The sequence below is a fragment of the Drosophila virilis genome, chromosome 5, assembly GCF_030788295.1.
Source record: "Drosophila virilis strain 15010-1051.87 chromosome 5, Dvir_AGI_RSII-ME, whole genome shotgun sequence".
In the NCBI taxonomy this organism is placed as follows: Eukaryota; Metazoa; Arthropoda; class Insecta; order Diptera; family Drosophilidae; genus Drosophila; species Drosophila virilis.
Window position 1 is genome coordinate 9,358,560 of NC_091547.1, and position 22,325 is coordinate 9,380,884.

General features: G+C 36.8%; 1 protein-coding gene across 2 annotated transcripts in view; it reads right to left on the reverse strand.

Annotated features, from left to right (window-relative positions):
• scaf (scarface) overlaps positions 1-22,325 on the reverse strand; it is an 87,210-nt gene that overhangs the window by 29,784 nt on the left and 35,101 nt on the right. Inside the window, exon 2 of one of the 2 annotated variants that reach the window (XM_015174572.3) lies at positions 20,031-20,181. The exons of the other annotated variant lie outside the window; for it this stretch is intronic. The gene's annotated coding sequence lies outside the window, so the exon portion shown is untranslated. The remainder of the gene's footprint in view (positions 1-20,030; positions 20,182-22,325) is intronic. 2 annotated transcript variants of the gene reach the window in all.

Genomic DNA, 22,325 nt, shown 5'->3' on the forward strand with positions numbered 1-22,325 from the left:
CTAATTTTTGCCAGAGCATAGATTAATTATGCATAAATAACTTAACGTTCGGCTTGATCGATATACGTTTGTCTTCCTCAATTCAGCGCGGCTTTTGTTTCGTTCTTCTTTCATAGAGCATAGCCAGCATATCAATATCTCAAACATATTTTGAGAACGCTCAGCTCAATAAGAAATTAATGAAATTTGCATATTGATTAAATTTACATTTAAATTACCCGCAAATGAGATCAGCCCGTTCGGCTTAAGGACTGCGACTGCCTTTGGGGCGGCATGACAAAAGAATTATATGCATGCTTATAGCCATTCCCATTGTCATTAGATTCCACAATAATTAAACAGCGCACAGAAGGTGCGAAATAGCATCTCCGACATGTTTTTGCCCACTTTTATGTCTATTTTCAATGTCGTTGCCGCTGTTTGGTTTGGCTTGGTATTTTTTCTTTCTTTTTTTTTTTGTCTTTTTGTTTACGCTTCGACAAATTGCTCATAATGCTACACCTGGGCTACTTTAAGTGCGTTCGTGTCCTCCGTTTTTCACACGCTAACACAATTTAATTCCGGCTCATAATAAGCAATAATCGCCAGCTATTTACAATGCGGAACTGTCCCTTTCCTCAGCAGGAAAACTGCGTGACAATTTTATTAATATTATTTTAAATAAAGTCATGTTTTCCCACACAATCTAACAAGGTTCAAGCACTAACAGCTTGAACTTAAAAGAGCTTTGGAAGTATATTAAAGCTGCATCCAAATGCTGTTGTAAACTTCTTTGCTTTAGCTTTACGATATTTGTTGTAATACATAAAAGTAAGTTCACTTAAAGCTAAGAGCTTCACATAAAAAGCTTTGGCAAGACATTAAAGTTGCAAACTAAATTTGTTGTATTGAAGGTTCTTGTTATTGAAGCTAAGAACTTGACTTAAAGAGAGCCGTAGCAAGATATTTATTTATTTATTTATCATTTCATTACTTAAAAAGAGCTTTAAGCTTTTAATATTAAATTTAACTTTAAATTAAGTGTATAGGTTCAGTACATTTAAGTTTAATATAAAATGCAAATACTGATTATTATTAAACTCTTAAAATGATTTTAATTTAATTCATTTCCAACTCGTTTAAAAAGTCCTACCTACAAATCCTTACCTACAAAATACATAAATTAATAAAACATAATACAAATAGACTTTGTTTTCAGGAGATATTCCTTATTATTTTTAAATACAAATAATGTTTGGAAAAAATTCTCCATTTATAAGTTTGACTTTAGAGCAGCTTGGCAAGTAATTGAAGCTCAAGGCATTACTGACAACAATTCGTTGCGAATGTTTAATTTTAAATCAGTTTTGAGTTAATTTTACATCACTAGAAACTCAAACTGAAATTAAAATTTGTTACACTTGCGAGTGCAAGGACAATGACATTCTGCCAAGAAAAAAATAAACGATATGAACCTCCAAGCCTAGTGGCAGTGACTGTGATTGATGAAATGAGTAAACAAAGGCGAGACGCGAGGAAAATAATGTTGAATATAATAAAAATAATACAACTGAAACCGAAAGTGTATTAAGGCGCATGAACAAAACAAATAATAAATAGCTTATGACATCAACCGCAGTCAATAAAGCTCATCAAATGTAAGGGGGCGGAGGGCTGGGCCAGTTGTGATTGCTGTGATTGCTGTGGGCGTGTTTCAGTCAATGGCTTTCGGCTGATTTGGCTTAAAGCCAAGCACGAAAATGAGGCAAACCGACAACAACGCCGCCTGAAATTCAAGTAGTGACAATTTAAGCTCTGGAAAGTTCAAATGGCTGACAAAATGCGACCAAAATTGTCGCGCACAGTTCGAGGCACTTATTGATGGCCTATAGGAAGTACATTTATTAATCATTTTAGAGCCCCCTCCCAAAAAACCAAAAAATAAAAACTGATCACCTTTTAATCGGCTCTAAGACCTTTCACGCTTTAAGCCACGAAGGTCTTCCAGTGCTCAATGTAATACCTATGGGCAATGCCATCCGCCGAGCGCTAAGTGGTTGCCCTATAGCTGCCCCCGGAGTTGTCGCATAACTAATTTATGCGCTTTATGGATCAGCAGTTACTCTGGACATGCCATTAGGCAGCACTTATTGAGACAGCGACAAACAATTTCTAATTCACATTTGGTCACATTTACCAATTTGGCTGATAATCTGATTATTTGAAAGCAACAAAGGCGACAAATATCAAAAGTCAAATGTTTAGATGAACAAACCTACCTATACGAGTATATTATTTTTTGATTTGTGATTGCATTTTAAAAAATTGAATGAACAGAGGATTCTATAAAGTAGCCGCAAGCAGTTAACTTTTTACGAACCATAAATTTAAAGTAACTTTCTGGAGAAGAAGATAAAAAGATAGCAAAGGCTTAAAAGCTGAGCTTAGCAATGAAAATAACAATTTATTAATACAAACAAAAATTAATGATATTCCCTACAAATCAATAATAATATAAATAATACAAATTTACGACAATAAAAGAAATACAAAAAACAAAAACATTTAATGAAAACATAAACTAATTAATGATATAATAATTAATATACAAAATAATAATCAAATATAATTAAAAGTAAATAATAATTAAAAAACTAATTTATAAAAATAAAAACAACAAAATAAAATAATAAATATAAATATAAAAATATTCCCTACAAAAGTAAAAATTATAAAAAAAAAAAAATTATGACAATGTCAAAAAAATAAATAATATTGAATATTTAATAATTCGCTAAATACAAAGTATATTCCCTATAAATTAATAATAATTAAAACAGTTAAGCTAATCTTATATCAAAACAGATTCCAATTTCAAAAATATTCCCAACCTCAGCCTTACGAGCTTTACAAATGTCAACAAGGATATCAAATCTTCGGTTCGTGGGAGATATTCGTACATATTCCTATTTGCAATGGCTGGAGAGTTAAGTACTTTTCGGTTAGTTGGTTCTATTTGAATTCTCCATGAATAACAACAATTTAATAAATTATTGTGCAAAACGTGTCAACATAAACAAAGACATTCCCGTTTACAGCCGCATTAGTATTAATTATTATAAATAAACTAATTTAGTCATAATCCCAAAAAGGTAAATTGCCAATTGAATTTAATCAACTGCCATTTATGAGGGCGCTTGCAGTGATCAATGTGTCCAATGTCATGTCGCGAATTGAAGCATATTCGAACGCTACAAGAGTCAATTGCCAGGTTGTTGCACATGATGCGGGTGTGGAAGCAGTTGCCAGTCAATCGGAAACGGCAAAACGCCAATGCACAGTGACATGTGGGAAAGGTTTCAAGCTGTGCGGCAATGTGTGTGGCTGTTGGCCAAGTTGTGGGGCCGCCTGTTGGCCTGTTGGCCAGATGTGGCTGCTGCTCCCACCAGCAGCACCGGCAGCTGCCGCCGCCCGTTGTTTATTGTGCGTAAATAATGAGCGACATTAAAAGCAAACGCGTTGCGGTTCGAACATCGCTCATACGCCCCATTGCTCGCTGGCGGTCAGCAACATAAAGTTGATCACTTTACACATCGTGCGTGAAGCGCGGTCACAAAACGTGGCCAATTGATGGCGTCTGCATAGAACGTTTTAGACAAAATACCAGCCGCTAATTAATAAGGCCCCAGTCAAGGAGATGGACCGAGGCGAGCACAAAATATTTGTCGATTGCGTTAAAAGTCTTGAAGTTTTCTGAATTCTTGAGAGCTGTTGTTTATGTTTCTCTGACTAATTTGCATTGATGCGACTTGAAAACTAATAGATCAGTTTCATATCAATCAAGCATTATGATCACTGAGCACTGAACTGGTTTTAACACACACACACACACACGCAAACACGGCCCGGGGAAAAAACTTGTTTATGTTGGATAAATAAAGCTTAAAAATAATATAAGAAAACTAAAGTGTCAAATAAACATTTTTGAAAAATTCATTTGGCGCCAGTTTTGGCGCCAGCTGCGCCCCAAACATTTTCAACTACTTCGCATGCTGCTTGCAGTTCATAAATAACCAAAATTTGGCGCATTTCAAATTATCTTATTAGAGAACTTCAACAGTTTGGCAACACGATATAATGCTGGACCCATGCTCGGCTACTGTGTCGAACTCTGAACTTTTCGTAATTCAATTGAATAAAAAAAAGAAGTAGAAAAAAGCGATAAAACACACGCAGCCACAGGCTGACAGCAGCCCACACACCAAATAAAACTTAACTTGTTTTAGCTAAAAAATAAAAAATAAAAAAAGAAAGAAATCCCCGAAAAACCCCCGTAAATTTGATTAAACTCATAAAATTTGATAGTTGAATGTTTTTTTAGAATTTGAGAGAGCTGCTTTATTTTATTTGAATTATGTATTAAATATCCAAATTGCAAAAGCTTCGAAAATGTTGAAAAGCCTGATAGACATTAGCTCGAAAACAATGGGCTACTTCACGGGCACAAGATACAAATTTCAGTTTTGATCTTTAAATGATCTATTTAATTGTATGCTGCTTTTCAAATTCAAATTGATTGAAGTTTGCACAAGCTTTTGAAGCTGGGAGTAAAAACTATTAACAACCAGCTTGAAAAATATTAAGCAATGCAGGTGTGAAGACTTAACAGCCATTGGCTGAAAATGCCTGTTAAAGAGACACAAGCAATTGGTGAGATCGAGGCCAAATGAAACAAAAGAATAAGCTTTAATATATATTTGTATTAAATCAGTCAATACACTTGAAGCTTAACAAAAGCTCTGCAAGTATTTAAAAACATTGTTGCAAAAGAGTTACAAGATTCATGACTTTTTTTAAAGTAAAGCATAGACAACATTTTAAACTTATTGAGTTCTAAATTAAGCTTGCTCTAAGCTTTAATATTTAATAAGTGTGTTATGCCAAATGTAAAATAAATTCAGTTAGGTATAAGAACTTTCAAGGAAGGTGCTTGAAGCCTTAAAAAGTTGTCACAAGCTTCACCACGCTTAAAGCTCTTATGGGTTTTGTGGTTGTGCAGCTGCTTAAGCTTTAATATTTAATAAGCTTTAATCATAATATAAACTTAACTTTAAACTCAATAAAGTTAAATATAAGGCAATTGTCAACTGAATTTAGCTAAGTAAAATGTATTTATATATTGTACCTAATTTCGATTTAAAGCCGCACTTAAAACTTTAAAAATTTGTAATTGCTTTTAGCATCAGACTCAGCACACTTAAAGCTGTTAAGTGCTTTTGGTGGCCGTGCAGCTGCTTTTATTGGAATGCAATAAAAGATCGAAATGAATTGCTCTGAATAATTGTGTGCCGCATGAGGGTCAATTTGTTGATAGGCATCAGGTTCGGGTTTGTTGTTTGCCTGCAACATGCACATTGGCGTGACTAAATAATTCACTTGCAGCCAAATCCCGTTTCAGTCCAGAGACAAAAGCGTGCGTTGCATTTGCCTTCCCATACGACCTCAGCCTGGGCCCAGCACAGCCTCCAAGCGAAACGACCCGGTCAAGTGCTGGTCAAGCAACGTGTGGCGACTGTTCAAGTTGGTGTCGTGTTGGCTCACTGATCTGACGTCTGCTGGTGCTGACTGTGTTGGCTCACGTTGATGCGCAGACGCCGCTGTCTCTGCCTCTGTCGCCGCCGCCGTTGGCGCTGAGTGGCGCTCGAGTTGCTGTGCATGTCACGTCCGACCTTGACGCCTCCTGCTCACAACAGCAACAGCAACAGCCAACAAAAACAAATAAAACAAACAAAAGTGAAAAGTGAAACACAAAATTGTAGCGAAACAAAGATTATCGGCGGCCAGCAAATGAAGTGGACAATGTCGCGCTGCAGACAACAAAATAAAGCCATAAGCAATGGAACTTATTGAATCAGCTCGAGGAATGCCACAGATCCACAAACACTCTGACGTCAAGTCCGATTGCCAGCATATTCACACTTGACCGTAAAATACGTTCGCTCGACTCCGCTGCTAAATTTTATCTCATATTCTGACTCAATATCCGGCCAAGTCGTTCGCATAATTATAAATTACGAGCTGCTATAAAATATTAATCCAAATCCACACCCAGCTATCATAACTTCAAGCTAAGCTTTATGAACTAATTAAGGCGCATAATAAGATCTTAAATTTTGCTGATGGTTGAGCTAATTGAAGACAATGCAAAATGCGAAATGCAAAATACGAAAATACGAAATATATAATCATAATAATAAAAATTCTCAACCGTCCTTCGACTGTCGGAGCAGCCAATTAGAAAGGACTGGCATCTTTATGGGTAATGATATGGCCACTCGGCGGGAGACAGCACACAAAACGGTTCTATCATAAATCCATATGATTCCAGTTATTTGGTAACAGTTGCCCAACCAAACGACAACAACGACGACGACGACGACGTCGACCGCTTCCGATAAACAAAACGGCAAAAGCCAAATGTGAACCGAGTGCTCTAAGACCCCAAAAAGACCTCAGATACCAGAGCACTGTGGTGCAAAGGATCAAACTGGAGGATTGAAATTTCTAAGAGCACAATCAAATCGTATTTAAGTTCAATATATATTCCAGAGTACTCTAAACGATGAATCAATTTTTGAAGAATGTTTAAAAAAATATATGATATATTCCTAGTTTTGCGGCTAGGCCCACTGTGCAGTGGCCTGAGCCCACATAGCCAAAAAGTGGGCAAAAAAAAATTGCAATGTCTGAGGCGCGTTAAACAAAGCGCTTCCGTTCAGAATGGCTTAAACCTCTTTAGCTGAGGCGCATCGCATCGAAACTGGGCCAACATATAAACCATGGACCAAAGCCAAACCAAACCAAACGAGGCAAACGAAACCCAAACAACGGCAGAGCCCAAAAACTGATGTGGCTTGGGCTTGGGCTCAAGTTCATTTCAACGGCTGGTTGGGCAGCGATCGCAGACCTTCCAGCAACAAAAGAAATACTGCACAAACTGTAAAGCAGCAGCAGCAACAACAACTCGTCACATGGTCTCAAATTTATTTGTTCATCTTGATCTATGAAAGCATAAAATTTAATGGAGCATTATGAAAGAGTTTTACGTAGAACAAAAGACGCGGCACAGTGCGCCGCAGATTCGTCTTGGTCTTAAGACTTAGGAGAAGGCGTTTACCAAGAGACCATCACGAATAGAGCTCTATGCAACTATTTGACAGGCACTGACAGACCGGCCGACGGACAGACCGACTCGGCACAGACATCGCACAGACAGCTGCACGTCAATGCGTCAGCTTGGGTTAAGCATCATCAGCAGCGTTTGGGGCTTTGAGGTCTGGACAGGTCTTGCACATTGCACGCATTGTACGACGGTGTTAATTGCACATGCAAAATGGCAAATGGTCAGCTGGCACTCTGCCCCCCCCCCAAAACCTCCCATCAGAGTGCACAACGGCCGGCTCTGGGCAGACATCAGACAATTAAAATGATATTCGGCTGCTTGATAATTACAGGCAGTCGGCCAGTGGTTGCAGCTGGTGTAACTATAATGAATGCCCCTGGCCCCCAGCTGTCAGCCCACACCCCACACTCAATTTAAATGGCGCCTGCGCAACCACAGCTAGGCCCAAAGGCGACGACGAGGCCTACGATCCAATGGGGCGCAACCTGTGTGCGAACAAACTCATTAGAAAATTGGTGAGCCGCACACACAGCAAACAACTGATTATGCCCAGCAGCCAAATAGTTATAAAGAGGTCGATTCGACGCTTTAATATGGAGTTCAAAGAGTAATATTAAGCTGGATCAGTTATTTATTTATGCAATAGTTTGTTTTACAGCGCAAGCGATTTAATAATTATGGATACCTAATTAAATACTTACTTTTAGTTTACATTTTTCAAATATAAATTATAAATCAACTAAAAATAAATTATAGAAATAATATTAATCATAATGATCATTACTAATAATAATGATAATTCTAATACTAATAATAATAATATTGATAATGATAACAATAATGATAATGATGATAATGACAATGATAATGATAATGACAATGATAATGATAATGATAATAATAATAATAATGAAAATGATAATAATAGTATTATTATTAATAATAAGGTTAATGATAATGAAAATGACAATGATAAAGATAATGAGAAAGATACAAATAATAACAATAATAATAAAAAATAATTTTAATAATAATAATAATTTTAATAATAACGATAATATTGAGATTGATGAAAATCATTTTTCTTGTATTAAACTAAAAACTTGCTCACTTAAAATAAACTATATAAATGACTGGTAATAATAATATGATGATGAAATTAAGTATTAAATGGCTTTAATAAATTGAAATTAATAAATTTCTAGGGCATTTGTCAGCCGTAAACACTTGTGTTTTACTTGTGCCTAGCATTAGAATTTGTTAATTCAAAATCGAAAATCTAAAATTCCCCACTTAAAAATGCTCTAATTTCGCATGCTATTAGTTGATGAGCGATGTGAAGCTTAGCTCGACTCGTAGCCCAGATTCCACCTGGCAACACTTCTGTAGGCGGATGTGAATTTCGGGTTTTTACTAACAACAACAACATCAAGCGGCAGACAAAACAAAACAATAAATGTGGCCAGAAACTTGTTGCTGCGGTTGGAAGATAAAACTAGAATTTATGAGCGATTGTGGGGGGCTTTCGTTGTCCGATGTAAATTGTCTGTGACTATGAATAAAATGAGGAGAGCAACTAAAATGCTTTTTAGCTAATTTTGTGCTAATTCGAGTGACTTTGGTGGCTTAATTCATTACCAACAAAATGTGTAAAATGTATCTCATCTGAGTCAAGACATAGTCAGATCAAAAAGTCCAAAGAAGGTCAACGTGAATCAGCGCTGAGATACACACACACACACACACACACGCACACATACGCACGCACACGCAACCTACACAAGATACGCCAAATAGACAGTTTTGTCGGTTGATTGAAGTCATCAGTTCTTGATGTTTATTGTAAGCAACAAGCAGATGCATAAATTATACAACTACAGCGGTTCGATGACTCGCCAAAGACTCCACACACTTCGACAATAAATACATAACAATCGGTAATATATATATATTTTTGTATATAAATATATATATATGTATTTGTGTGTGCATAAATGTTTATTGAAGAGCGCCAACAAAAGGCACAAAACGCATTGAGACGCAGCATTCATTAATTTCCACTTAACTGTCAGCATATTAGTTTTATGTTCGATAATCACAGCATATATCATATTATAATAGATCATGGTATGCTCTTCTTCTATTATGTTTTTCATCGCTGCACTTTTTGGGGCGTTCACACTTGCTGCTCTAACCCTGTAAAGCTATGTGGGTAATTAATATTTCGCTGCTGAAGGTCTCTTTTGTAATTGTGCGGTATTCCTAAGTTATATTTGGATGTTGTAAAACGTAACCAAGACGTTTCCCATATTGAGTTTATCCATGAACATTTAATTGTCAGCAACTATTATAAATAATTTATTTGATTTACATGTGAGGTGATGCCCATTACATGCGAGTAACATATTATTATTCATATTATGATAGATCAGAGTAGTTCTCTTTTTTAAGGAGGGGAATTCTTCAACCTTCAGTGAGCATTAATGATAGTTCTCTATGATGATTGTGGAAAATGTATCTTTATTGTATATATTTATATGGTTGGAGTCGTTGGGTAGAGCGAGAAAAAGTTATTTTAAATACTGAAAATCGCATAGAAAGGAGATTCGGCTCAAATAGAAGCCAGACGTTCTCTGCATTCACTTAGTAAAACCCTCTGCGTTGAATATATCTTAAACCATGTCAAAGTATCCGCTTTAAGCACCTGCTCAGCATTGAATCCTTAAAGCTTCCCACGGCTACGTTATCCCTCGGATATTCCCACAGCATAATGAATTAACATGGTATATGGCAACAATTTTGTATGTCTCTTGCATATGCATGAGCTGTAGGTTCCATTGTAAAGCAAAAAAAAAAAAAAAAAAATACAAAATGTAAAAATAAATTACGCCCACATAAATTAACGAGCATTTTATTTACAACCAATCGACACTTTTACCGCACTCTGCTCTCCTTTTGTCATATTTTATTTTTGTATTCTTTGATTTTTTCAGATTTTTATTTTTATTGGCATATAAATTTTAATGCCATTTTAATTTGCTCGGCACCTTACGCCCCATTTGCATAACTTTTTGCAACAATGAGTTAATTTGCTCCTTTTTAGTCGCAGCGGTTGCCGCTGCCGCCGACTCGTGCTACGTTTTAAATTTAACGTTCAATTAAATTTTATTGTTTCGTACATAATGAAGAAATAAAATGCGCAGCCGGCCAACAACAACAGCAGCAACAGCAGCAGCAGCAACAACAACAGAGGTAACTGGCAAACAGGCGGACGCTCTACTGCAGCATGTCCAATCGAGCAACGCCACCAAATTGTTGCATGCCACGGCGCTGACCTTCGAATTTGGTTTTTGGCATTCGAGCGCTGCACTTGATTTTTTCAATTTCGGTTTTAGGTAATACCCGGCACCGGCATATAAAGCGGGCATATCACAAATGACAATTCACAACATTTATATTTATATTTTTCATAAAGCATAAGTCCAATTATTTTGATTGGTTCATGTTAAAAATGTAGATAAATATTTAAAATTTATCTGGCAATACTAATTTATTGTTTTTGAGCTCGTTAAAATTGAGAATTTGCACTTCTGCTCGATCTGGCAACACTTGCAAGAGTTAAGTTGGCTGCGCCTGAGCTATTATTGAACTAAATTTAGAAAAATTGAAATGCAAATCAAGCTGAAATTCCATTTTGTCTAGCCAAAATCAACTATGGACTGCATTTAAATCAAGCAATTACTGTAAATTATAATTCATCAGCTCTTATAGCATCAGAAAATATTAAATATAGGTTTCATATAACGCGAAAACATAAACAATATCAAGTTCAATAATTAAAGTCGTGTGCCAGCCAAATTCATTAATGTTTTTAAAGGCAATTTTGAAATTAAGGTGTTGGACCATAAACTAAATGTTCACGTCAAGGCTAGGTTAGGTTAATTTTTGACCGCTTTCAGGCTGTTGACCTGACACGCTTAGGCCATGACTTGACCCATTATGATGTCGTGAAATCTACTTTAGTCATTTTTTCAATTGAAAACATGTGATTGAGAGGAAATCTATGCGCACGCCAACATTTTTCAAGTTGTCAAAGCACCCAAAGCACTTGAGTAGTTGCTTTAAATATAGCACGCCGATCGTCTTAAGTTTTATAATAAGCTGTATCATCTGTCATCTGCCTAAATAAACCTATTATACTGACAGGTTGTAGAGCTTTAGTTGTTGCCAGCACATATGATATCCATAGGCATATTGCAAAAACTTTTAGGCCTTTTAACGGTTGCGATTTCGTTCAAAATTTACGGAAGCGAAGTCTCGAAATGAGACAAAACCCAAAATCGAAAAAGTGAAATCAATTCGATTGAACAGCAAAACGAAAACGTTCGGAATTCACGATTCTGCAGAATATTTAAATGGATATTTAGGATATTAAATATACACAAAATGAAATTAATGTATTAATATCATAATGAAATATAATCTTAAGACTTTTGTATTAATTGACAGCAATATATCTGGCATTTTTCTGGGTACTGGTATTTCAGAGTCTTGCATTTGGCAATACTTTGGTATGCATTCGAAATTTGTTGTTTTTTTTCGTTGAAGTTTTTCAATTTGCTGTGGTATTTACATGGCGTCTGTCTGTCAGGCAAGTAACGCCCCCTTCATTTAGTGGACTTCAGTCCAGACTATCATTTGTTAATTATGCGTATTATTTGCAACATATTTTGTGTAGCTGCCTCGGTCAGAGATTGAGCAGGTAATTTTGAATCCGAAGCTCAGTAAACCCGCTTGCATTGGCCTTTTTAAGCGAATGGATTAAAGACCTAAATACGAATCGCCAGCGGCGAGTAAAATATTTCTACAAGATTGCGCATACGCCGTGTGTGCAGCGCAAGGCCCTTCAGCAAGAGTTAACTACATTTGTATTTATTGACCTGCGTGGCGGGGGCGGGGGCGGGGCGGTGTCTAGCAGCAGCAGTAGCTAAGAAATATTACAAAATAGTTGTTGATTTCAACAGGCGAAATTAGCTTCTTTTTTTTTTTGTTGTTATTTTAAATATTATATTTTTTTTTCTTTGATAATTTCCGGCTGCAGACTGCCCACGAAGTCTGCGCACGCATTTTAATGGTAGCATTTTTAGTTGGCTTTGATTTGATTTTATGACGATTTGATTTTATGACTTAATTGCGTTTCAGTTGCGGTTTAACGAACCTGGCCAACTGGCAAGGACATGCACAGCACGTTTGCCGGCGGTTTCAGTGGCTCAGTGGCTCAGTGGCGCCAAATTAACGATTAACATGCACCGTTTCGCTTGTCAGCAATCAATTAAAACTGGGCAGCAGCAGCGGCAGAAGCGGCAGCCGTGTGTGTTAAGCAAATGCGTTAACATCTGGCTGGTAAATTAATGGGTTTCATCTGCACAAATCGCAAATTACATATCGCAAATATTGAATATCATTTGCTCATTTGCTCATTTGCTTTTTGGCTAAAAGCCACAAACGCCCACAGCTGCAATTCCGGCTTAAAGACAAAAGCCATAAGCATAAATAATCATTTTTGCACGTTACGCATTGTTTACTAATTATTTAACTTGAACTTGACGTTAATCAAGCGTTTATTTCGAATATTTGTTTATAATTGGTAATTGTATTATAACTATTTATAAAGCTGACCTTTTGCGTTCTTAAGTCTCGCTGCCAAAGGCCGAGCAATTAACAGCTTGCCAATGTTAAGTGCAAGACTTTGGCGTTATTTTTTTTTTCTCTGCTCGTCTTCTTCCTTTTTTTTGCAGTTAAGTACATTACGTTTTGGCCATCTAATGATACAAAGTCGTATAAATAATCTCAGTGATAATGATCTAGCCAGCATTGTTGTCATTTCTTGGGATACCCTATTGCCAAAAAGCATGCACTTAATTAGGGTATAATAATCCAGTTCGCATATCTAGCTCATAAATAAAGCTAAGGTCTATCGAAAATTTCTGGCTTTCTCCTTTATTAGTTATTTTTTACATTTTTTCTATAAGTTCAAACCATTTTCGAAATATTTTAAGTTATTAAATTTTGAACTAAAATTTGTTGCGTTTAGTCCAAATATTCATACATTTTCTGAACCGATTTTCGAATAATATATTTATTTGGCCTTGGCTTATTCCCAACTTTAATTTAATATAAATCTTATATATTGTTGTTCAATTTATATTAGATTAACAAACACAATTTGCCAAGCTGAAAACAGGGTAACTCCAAGTCATTTTAGATTCTTCATTGGATAATTCTTATTAATTGTACATTTTTGTTTAATTTTTTTTCAATGCTATTTATTTCTTGTCGGACAAACAATTAAAAGCGATTACAGTGTTTAAATTTTTGCTCCACAGCGAAATAGCTTTAAGATGCGCAAATTGCTTTAAATTGAGTTGTTTGAATAGTGAATGAGCATTATGAATAAGTATAGATCTGATGATGCTGTCGCTGGCAACAGGAAACCCCCCTGCACGAACTGGGATACGAGAGTTTGTTTAGCTAATGAATGTGGCTGGCGGGCATAAAATTTCATATTCAAATATCAAACCTCTGGAATGCCAACAATGTAAACAGCTCGCAGCTACAGGTTAAGGTGCAAATTGTTGACTGAGGCTGGATTCGGATTTGGCATGGGCTGGTTAAACCAGACGATTTAATTAATATTCGGGCATTTTTCTGATTGCATTTTCGGTGTACCTTATCCATCAATCCGCGAATATCGATATCCATAATCAACTATAAATATTTATTAAATCAAGCTACAAATACGCCGAACGACTAATTTATGGTGAAAGTGTTGTCTTATATTTACATCAACATCTTATCTGCAGCGTATTTATATAACAATACGTACATAAGTATATATATTTTTATTGAATTCATTTAAATGAGTTTTGAGTTTCAGCCCGGCTTGTGACCTGTCCCGAAAATTAATTTAGACAAACAGCCGACGATTAACGCGTAACCAAAAAAAAACCAGAGCAAATTAGTCAAAGTTAAAACAAAATATTACCGAATATTCAAATGACACAAGCCGAAATTGGCGCAAAGAAGTTTGCGTGTGAGGAGCTCCTAATGAAGCCTATAGAAAGGTAACTTAGAAAACAGCTTTTTATATTGACTAAACGAACTAAAAATGTGCAGCAAATATTCTTGAAATTAAATTAAAGCTTTATAGAGATTAATCAATCTGTTCTAGAGTAAACATTGGAGAAAAAATTGGAGATTGCACGTCCGGAGATAAAACGCTTTAGAAATTTACTAAATGAAAGTTCATTAAAGCTTTATACAGATTAATCTAACCGGCATCTTAACACACTTAACACTTTAAAGAGTATCTTTTTTATGGCTTCTTCCACATTCAGCTCGTGTCACTGTGTCTTAGGCAAACAGACGAGTAAACCAAATTATTTTACTCACGCGGCAAAACAAAAAATACCAAAAACAAAAATAAAGCGAAGTTGAGTTGACTTCTAGGGCACTTGTGAATGCCAAAAATAGACAGTTCCCTTTAAACACAAGTACATTATTCTTGGTGTGCTTCAACTTGATCAACATTCTTGTTGTGTTATACTTCCGATTGCCTGTTTGGACAAAAAAAAGAACAAAAGAGCTGTCGGCCTGAGACAAATCTCAGTGTCAGACAGCAAATAGTTTAACAAGTGCGCAGCTCGCTGAGCAGCAGATGAGACCCATGCGAAATAGGAACCAAAACACCAAACCAAAAAACACATGACATCACAAGAAATATGATAATACTCATATATACTCATATATATATATATATATATTGAGTTTTTGTAGCGCAATGGTACACTTGCCCCATTGTGATGGGGCCCCGTTGGCCAGCACGACTTGACCTCAACGTGTTAATTGCTCTTTTCCAACCGGGGTCTACCAACTGTTAATCTCTGCCTAAATGCGTACAGCCAGAGGGTCTGCTAATGTTAATGTTAATCTAAATGTTAATGTGCTTGTTGCCGGTGCTTCGCCCTTTTCTTGTACTTGGACATGTTTGCGCGGCGATGCTACCAATTGCGAGCATAATTGACCTCGCATCCATCTGCGTCCACTTGACCACTTTTCTTTAACGTTTTTAAGCCAAACGTGAGTTTTTCTTATTTGGTTTTAAGCGGAAATTGGTTTTCAACCGCTTTTGTGTGCGTTTATTATTGTTGTTGCTACAATGTTGCAAGAATAATTGAGCTGCGCAATGTAATGTTACGATTTTATTTTTATATAGTTTGTTTATTTTGCCCCAACATAAAGGCAGCTAATGGGAGCGCAGTGTCAATAGCCATCAATTATTAATATTAATTGTTGCCTGATTGCTGCGTAACTTGGCAGTTGAATGAGTTTACAATTTACAGGGTATCTTGTTAAAATGTATATATATTATATGTGTGTGTATTTTTGTATGCGTGTTATAAGTTTGTGCATTATATGTATACCATTTATTACATCTTTTATATACTGTTTCAATTTCTTTTACTATTTTTCAGTTACAGTTTTTCAAAAAAAAATTGACTGTTTTTTATTCCATTTTTTGGCACATATATTTTGTTAACTTATTTTGGCTCTCTCTTAAATTTACAGCTGAAGATCTTCACCAAATTTGTGCATACTTTACGGCAGTTTCGTAAAAAAGCATCTCATTTAACATGCACAACCTAAAATTCTGCAATACTTTTATTACATTAACATGTTTTTAATAATGAGCTGTGTCTAATAGGATATTTGAGGGTAACATTTTTACATGAATTTTGACCAGAAATCATGTTGGCAGATTTAGATGCCCAATTGATTTAGAGGCAAAACCATGGAAAAAGATCCAAGCCTCGTGGAAATCGGATGAGATTTGACCGATTTATGGGGGTGGAAAATTTTAAGTTATGTCTATTGCATATTTGAAGGTAAAATTTATGAAAAACTCCGATATACTTTAGAAAAAGAGTTAAACGAGAGGTTCAGGGCAACAAATAAGGTTCGCTTTAAGTCAAGAACAAGCACTCAGGAGACAGGCCTAAAATAGTTTTTGAACGTGTAAAGAAAATGTTTAATGCAAAAACATTTATCTGTAGCTAAGCACAGATGCCCAAAGTGTACATTGTAAGGATGTGTCAGAGTATGTTAAGTGGCTAAGCTAATACGCATAACAATTGCGTGACAGGTGTCAAAATGCCAAAGGACAACGCTTAACTGAACTACCAAAGGCTCATAAATGAGTTGCAGCAGCAGCAACAGCAGCAGAATGTCAGCTGGTTCATACACAATGTAAATTCTACTCCTGCGTGGACTCCTTGTTGTTGCATGTAGTTATGCATTTAAGGGCCCGGCTCTCCTTCAAGTGAGCATCTGCTGCTTGCTGCCTTTAAAATAAATAAACAAAGGCCAAAGAGCTGCGAACACACACGTCTCATATCGATACATTTGGCACACTTTCCGAGCGCTGTCCATATGCGGCCAAAGTACTTGGTGTATTTTAGCCCGGAGAGGGGAATATAAGACGCAGCCGCAGTGTGCACCACATGACTGCCAGAGATGTCGATAAGACGTGCGAATAAGGGGAATATGTGCACACACAGACACACCACACACACGCACACTCATCAAATATGAAAGCAATGTCCGAGAAAGTTTGAGGATTCGGTTTGGGGGGCTTTATATGGTGGGGTAAGTACTTGGTAATACGCTTACACATTCATAAACATGAGAATTTAAGCAATCTAAATGCCACTGGCACATGCGACTATTGACAAATCATTAAGGTATGGCTATAAAGGGGGAGTGGGGTAAATATTGTGCCCTGCATGCCCCCTAACCCAAGCACACCCCGTCTGTAAATATTTGCACAAATATTTGTGTTGTTTTTGTGCAGAACATTTCAAGTACAATTTCGAGTAGACACACTCAACCGTGTAAATGGAGGGCAAACGCAGGAGGGCGTCGGATTAAAAAAATGGGGTGACTATTGTTTATATTACTTTTTACTTTTACTTTTTGTTGCGCATACACTAACCCAGGGCAGAGGGTAATACGTTTATGGCAAGAAATGTGCAACATATTCAAGTAAAATAAAACATTATTGATCCCATTCAAAAATATATTGTATATTCAATATATGAAAAATGTTATTCAGCACGTACAATCTTAAACCCCTTTTCTATTTAAAAATAAATGGAATAAGGAAGCCATAAATCCAAATCAATAGTTTCCTCTCATGTAAGTCTTGTGGTAAGAAGCCTTAAGCCGAGAATTAAACTTCGATTTCGTTCGTTTAACCTTTTGTCCCGCATAATCACATAATTATTAGTTCCTTCTACAATGTATTACTCAGAAAAATGTATTGCCAAAAATCTTATTTTTGTTTTAAGATACTCGCTATTCTTATACCATCAAATTTAAAGGCGTTAATGTAAGCTAGGAAAGATTTCGTTTTTATAATTCATTATTTTACAAATTTATGAGACTTGAACGTTAAAGTTTAAATATATTAGTTTCTTTTTTATGCCAAATTATATATGTAACAATAAGAAATATGTAAATTTTGTTTTCACACATTTTTATCGCTTACCCTCAAGAGTATCGCGTGTTCGACTTGCTAAGCAAAACTCTCACCGTAGCTGTTTACTTTTACTTTTACTGCATTTTTTTATTATTTACTTTTGCTTTTGTATAAAGCGAAATAAAATTATTATTTTTCGCGTGGGTGGGTTATTGACCATCTAGGTTGGGCAGCATTGCCATTTCCACGCTTTACACTCCCAGCTTGAATATGAAAATTTTAATTGCAATATTTTCCAGCTGGGGCAGCGTCTACTTTTTTAATTGAAATTCATTGCTCATTGTCCGCTAAGCAGTGAAATTGTCACATTGGTTGTTAATTAAGAGAGCCAACCGAAAACCAACCCCCAATTGAAGATGCAGCAGCAATAGAGAGAGGGCGCGGTTGACGACTGATTTACGTACTTTAATTAGAAAAGTTGCCGAGGAACAACGAAATTTTCCCAGGCATTGAGCTGAGAGCTGTGAAAAACGACATAAATCTGTTCACAAATTGCGAAGTTGCAATTGAAAAATATGTTCAAGATCTAAACATGGTATCTGGCAACCTTTTTGCTCTTTGACTTACGAACAAGTTTTACAATTTCCGGCAAGAACAAAATAAGATGAAGAAGCTGAAGAAAATAGTGCGTCAGGCGACCGCACAAAGCGGCTCTTGAAGGCAAATGCCGCACAATTGTTGTATCGAGGCCCGACATAAATCTTGAGTCTGTGCTCGGCATCTAATTATGCCGAAAAACCAAAAATTTCCGGCAACACTTTGCTACCTGACTTTAAAACTGCTCTCGAAATTCTACACAATTTTTGATGATTATAGTTTATGGCTTGAACGAGCTGGAAGACGAAGCAAAGTAAATGACTTTTTTATGAGCCAGTTGCTGCCACACAGCGAGCTTCCAGGAAAGTGCGCGGCTTAGCTATTTGCATGACCCCCGTACCCGAACTCGCCGGCTTCGAACGCCAACACAAATGCTCATTAGTGGGTCACGTGCCGGCGCCACGTTATCAGCTGCTTTGGTTTGGGTTAGTGTCAACAGCCAGCGCCTTGAACAAACACAAACGGCGCCCAAGGGGGCAGATATACATATCTATATAAATATGTACATATATACAATATATCGTAGCCAGCCACCCACCTCACGACGAATCCGATTCCCAATCCCAAGCGAAAAGCGCGTCATAATCAAGGCAAATTGTTTGGCAAACCGATAGCTCTCTCGATATGCGGCACAACTTCCAATTAATATATCAAAACCGAAGGCTGCCTTTGAGGTTTCAGTTTCTGTTTCAGTTTAAGGCTCGGATTGCAGCTGCGCCCGTCGGCAAATGCACTGCCTACATGCCACATTTCGTTGCACAGCAGGAGGGGTCGGATACAGAGTCTCAGATACAGATACGCACACCCACAGCATTTAAACACATACACCTGCCCGTCCATTTATCATTGTTTTGCGGGTCCAGTGTACAATAGAGTTAAAAATCAATTTTAGCTGCATTTTCATCAAGGCAACAACCCAACTCAATTGTTACAATTTGGCATTATGTTTGCCAGCCAAACAGTTGAGTCATGTGAAAAATGGGCGAGTTTTTTCTCTTTTTGCTAACAATACACTTTTGTATACCCTATTAAAGGACTCAAAAGAGTATCATATAGTTAAGCCTGAGTGAAATCAAATCTGTTTTTTTCCTGTTGTAGAGGGTATTCCAATTTTGTCATGGAATATGTTACGCATATCTCCGACTCCATTAAAAGTATATTCTTTAATGGCAAAATATTTTGACTTTCTAAGATCAAAAGGCAACTGTCTACAAGGATATTAAATCTTTAACATACCGTGGATATCCTTTCTATCTTGTCTCTATTTATTAAAGAACCTCCTGAATTTTGTGATCTATTAAAAAATGAGTCAGTAAATGTGGATGGGTTTTCTTGTATACCCAAGATGAAAATGTCAATAATCAAAATGTAATTATTAATTTGCATCTTCTCTCAAGTATAAAAAATAATTTACAACTAAAAGGTTATATAACATGAAGCAATCCCTTATACAACCATATTATACAGGCTCTACGATTTATTTCCCGTAAATAAAATCACTGCAGCAAAGGAATATCTTGCAGACAGGGTATTTTCAAGTCGAATACACTACACTTCAAATCTACAGCATGTTTTCGCATTGTTCTGCACTTTGCAGCATCATTTTTTATGTGTCGCACAAAGCGAAAATAACATTGAAAATTCTCTTTAAAAATTTAATTGATATAAAAGTACCTTTAGATCCGAGTTGAATCCCATTTGGCTGGCCACTTGCCTGCTCGGAGCAAAGCAATTTATATTCGTTTATCGTTTATCGCCTTTTTGTCGGCGGCTATTTTCGTGGGACCGACAAGAGTGCACCCAGAGGAACGGCAGAGTCGAAGCGCTAGAAAAGATAACACAATAAATTAGCCGAAATGTCTGGCAAGGCAGCGTTTGGGGAATACCCCTAACCCAAGACGGACCCAAAGACAAACAGCAGACGGAACTCGAGTGTCGTAAAAGTAAAAAACCACACTCCATGCTCCCCGCCCAGCTATTGATTTTAAATTTATCAGTTTTACAGTCCACAATTTAAGAGCTGCGACTAGCTGAAGACTGGTTACACGAAAAGGGGAGAACGGGCGGGCTGCGTACTGATAAAGGAAACCAAAGCCGCCGCATCCTGTCTGCCCTTTGCTAGACACCATCGCAGACATGGGAGCGCAGCGTTAAGCGAAACTCAATTCAATTTGCCAAGGCTTAGACGGCAGCCTGTGCAAAATTAATAGCCAAATCACATTAGCACGCGACGACGGCCTATTATACGGGCTACCCCGTATAAAAAAAAAATACAAAATAAAAAAAGGGGGTAGTCGAAAAAAAAAACTACATAAACACAAAAAGAAAATCACAAATGCGAAATTTCCTTTGGCTTTGTCGCGACGCTGTGGCAAATTGTTAAGTGCAGGGCATAAAAAATACGTAAAATGCAGCAATGAGAACTACGAACTGGTAAATGCTCTACAATTGCAATATATTCAAGGTAAGTAAAAATTACTTAAGTAATTAATTAAGAATTAATTCTTTAATGCACAATTACTCAGGTAGGTATGCTCTATATGCTCTATATACATATATTAATTTAAAGAAATCTCCAATTATTAATTCTTAAACAACAACACAACTCTTACAACTCTTTGGAGCTTAAGCTTAGTTTTGCTCTTCTGTGATACTTAAGAAATTAATTCCCTTAAGAGATTTTAATAACTTAATTTAGTTCAATAGTTAAATAAATTCCAATTGTTGTTGCTGTAGAAATTGAGTTTTTCATTAATTTTTATTATTATCTGCTAATAATGTACAAAAATCGAATCGCCGCCTGTTACACAGCTCAGTTAATATGCCCGTCTATAGGGTATTTAAGGAGTCAAGCACGCATGACAAAGCCAACCCTTGTTTATGCGCAGCGCGTTTCGTTCTACTCGGACAACTGTTGAAAATTGCAAATTGATGCTGAAATTTTATTGAACCGACATTTGATTTAAGCCAAAGAAACTTTACGCAAGCATCGGCAATATTTAACTAACTTTACAGACAGCGCATTTAATCGAATTTTAAGTTTAGTTTGGTATTTTATTCAACTAAAAGCAACAGTTGTTGAACTTTACCCCCAAATACCCCACCCAAGCCGCAAAATTCAATAAAGCGCTAATTTATATAGAGTGCTGCTTTATTTGCCCCCTGCCCAGTGTCTGCTGATGGGTTCAGATGATGATTCGCGCTTGGCTGATTTTAATGCTGATGTTTGGTCGACGGGAATGGGGCACAGACTGTCGATAGACAAGAGCACATCATAATAATGCAATAAAGGACCACATGTGAGCATATATTGTATATATGGGTGTGTGTGTCTATGTATTTGTGTGCTGTTTGCTTTTATCAATACGTATGAAAAATAATGGCAGGAAACTATCCTGGGATTGGCAGCACAGCCCGCATCCAGTTGCCTGGGTAATAAATGAAGATACACACACACATACTCGCACACACAGATACTTTTTACACACACATAGATACATGGTATATGGTCAATAGAATAGCTCCTTTGGGTCTGCTGTTTTCTGCATTGACACTAATAAAAATCGAGTTTTGCTTTGCTGTTGCCCCTCTCCCACTGGACGTCGCAATATGAGCTGCAAATTCATTTGCCACCATGGAACAATGCACATATTATGATTGGGCTTGGATTCTGTTTCGAGTTCGTGTTGGGATTGTGGCAATATGAGACAGCAAAAGAGACCCTTTTGCAGCTGGCCAGTTGCGGTTGGTCTGTAGGCCGGTAGGCTTGGCTTATGCGTTTGCTCTAGCACATTTGAAATGTGTCAAGAATTTCAAATTGAGCTCATTCCTTGTGGTTGCCATCGTGTGTGTGCGTGTGTGCAACAAGTTGGCAAAAGCTGTCATCATCAAATGTGGTTACAATATTAATTGCACTTGACAACAGCATGTATAAAGCTAGCTTATTCAAGAGTATGCTGCAAAAGAATT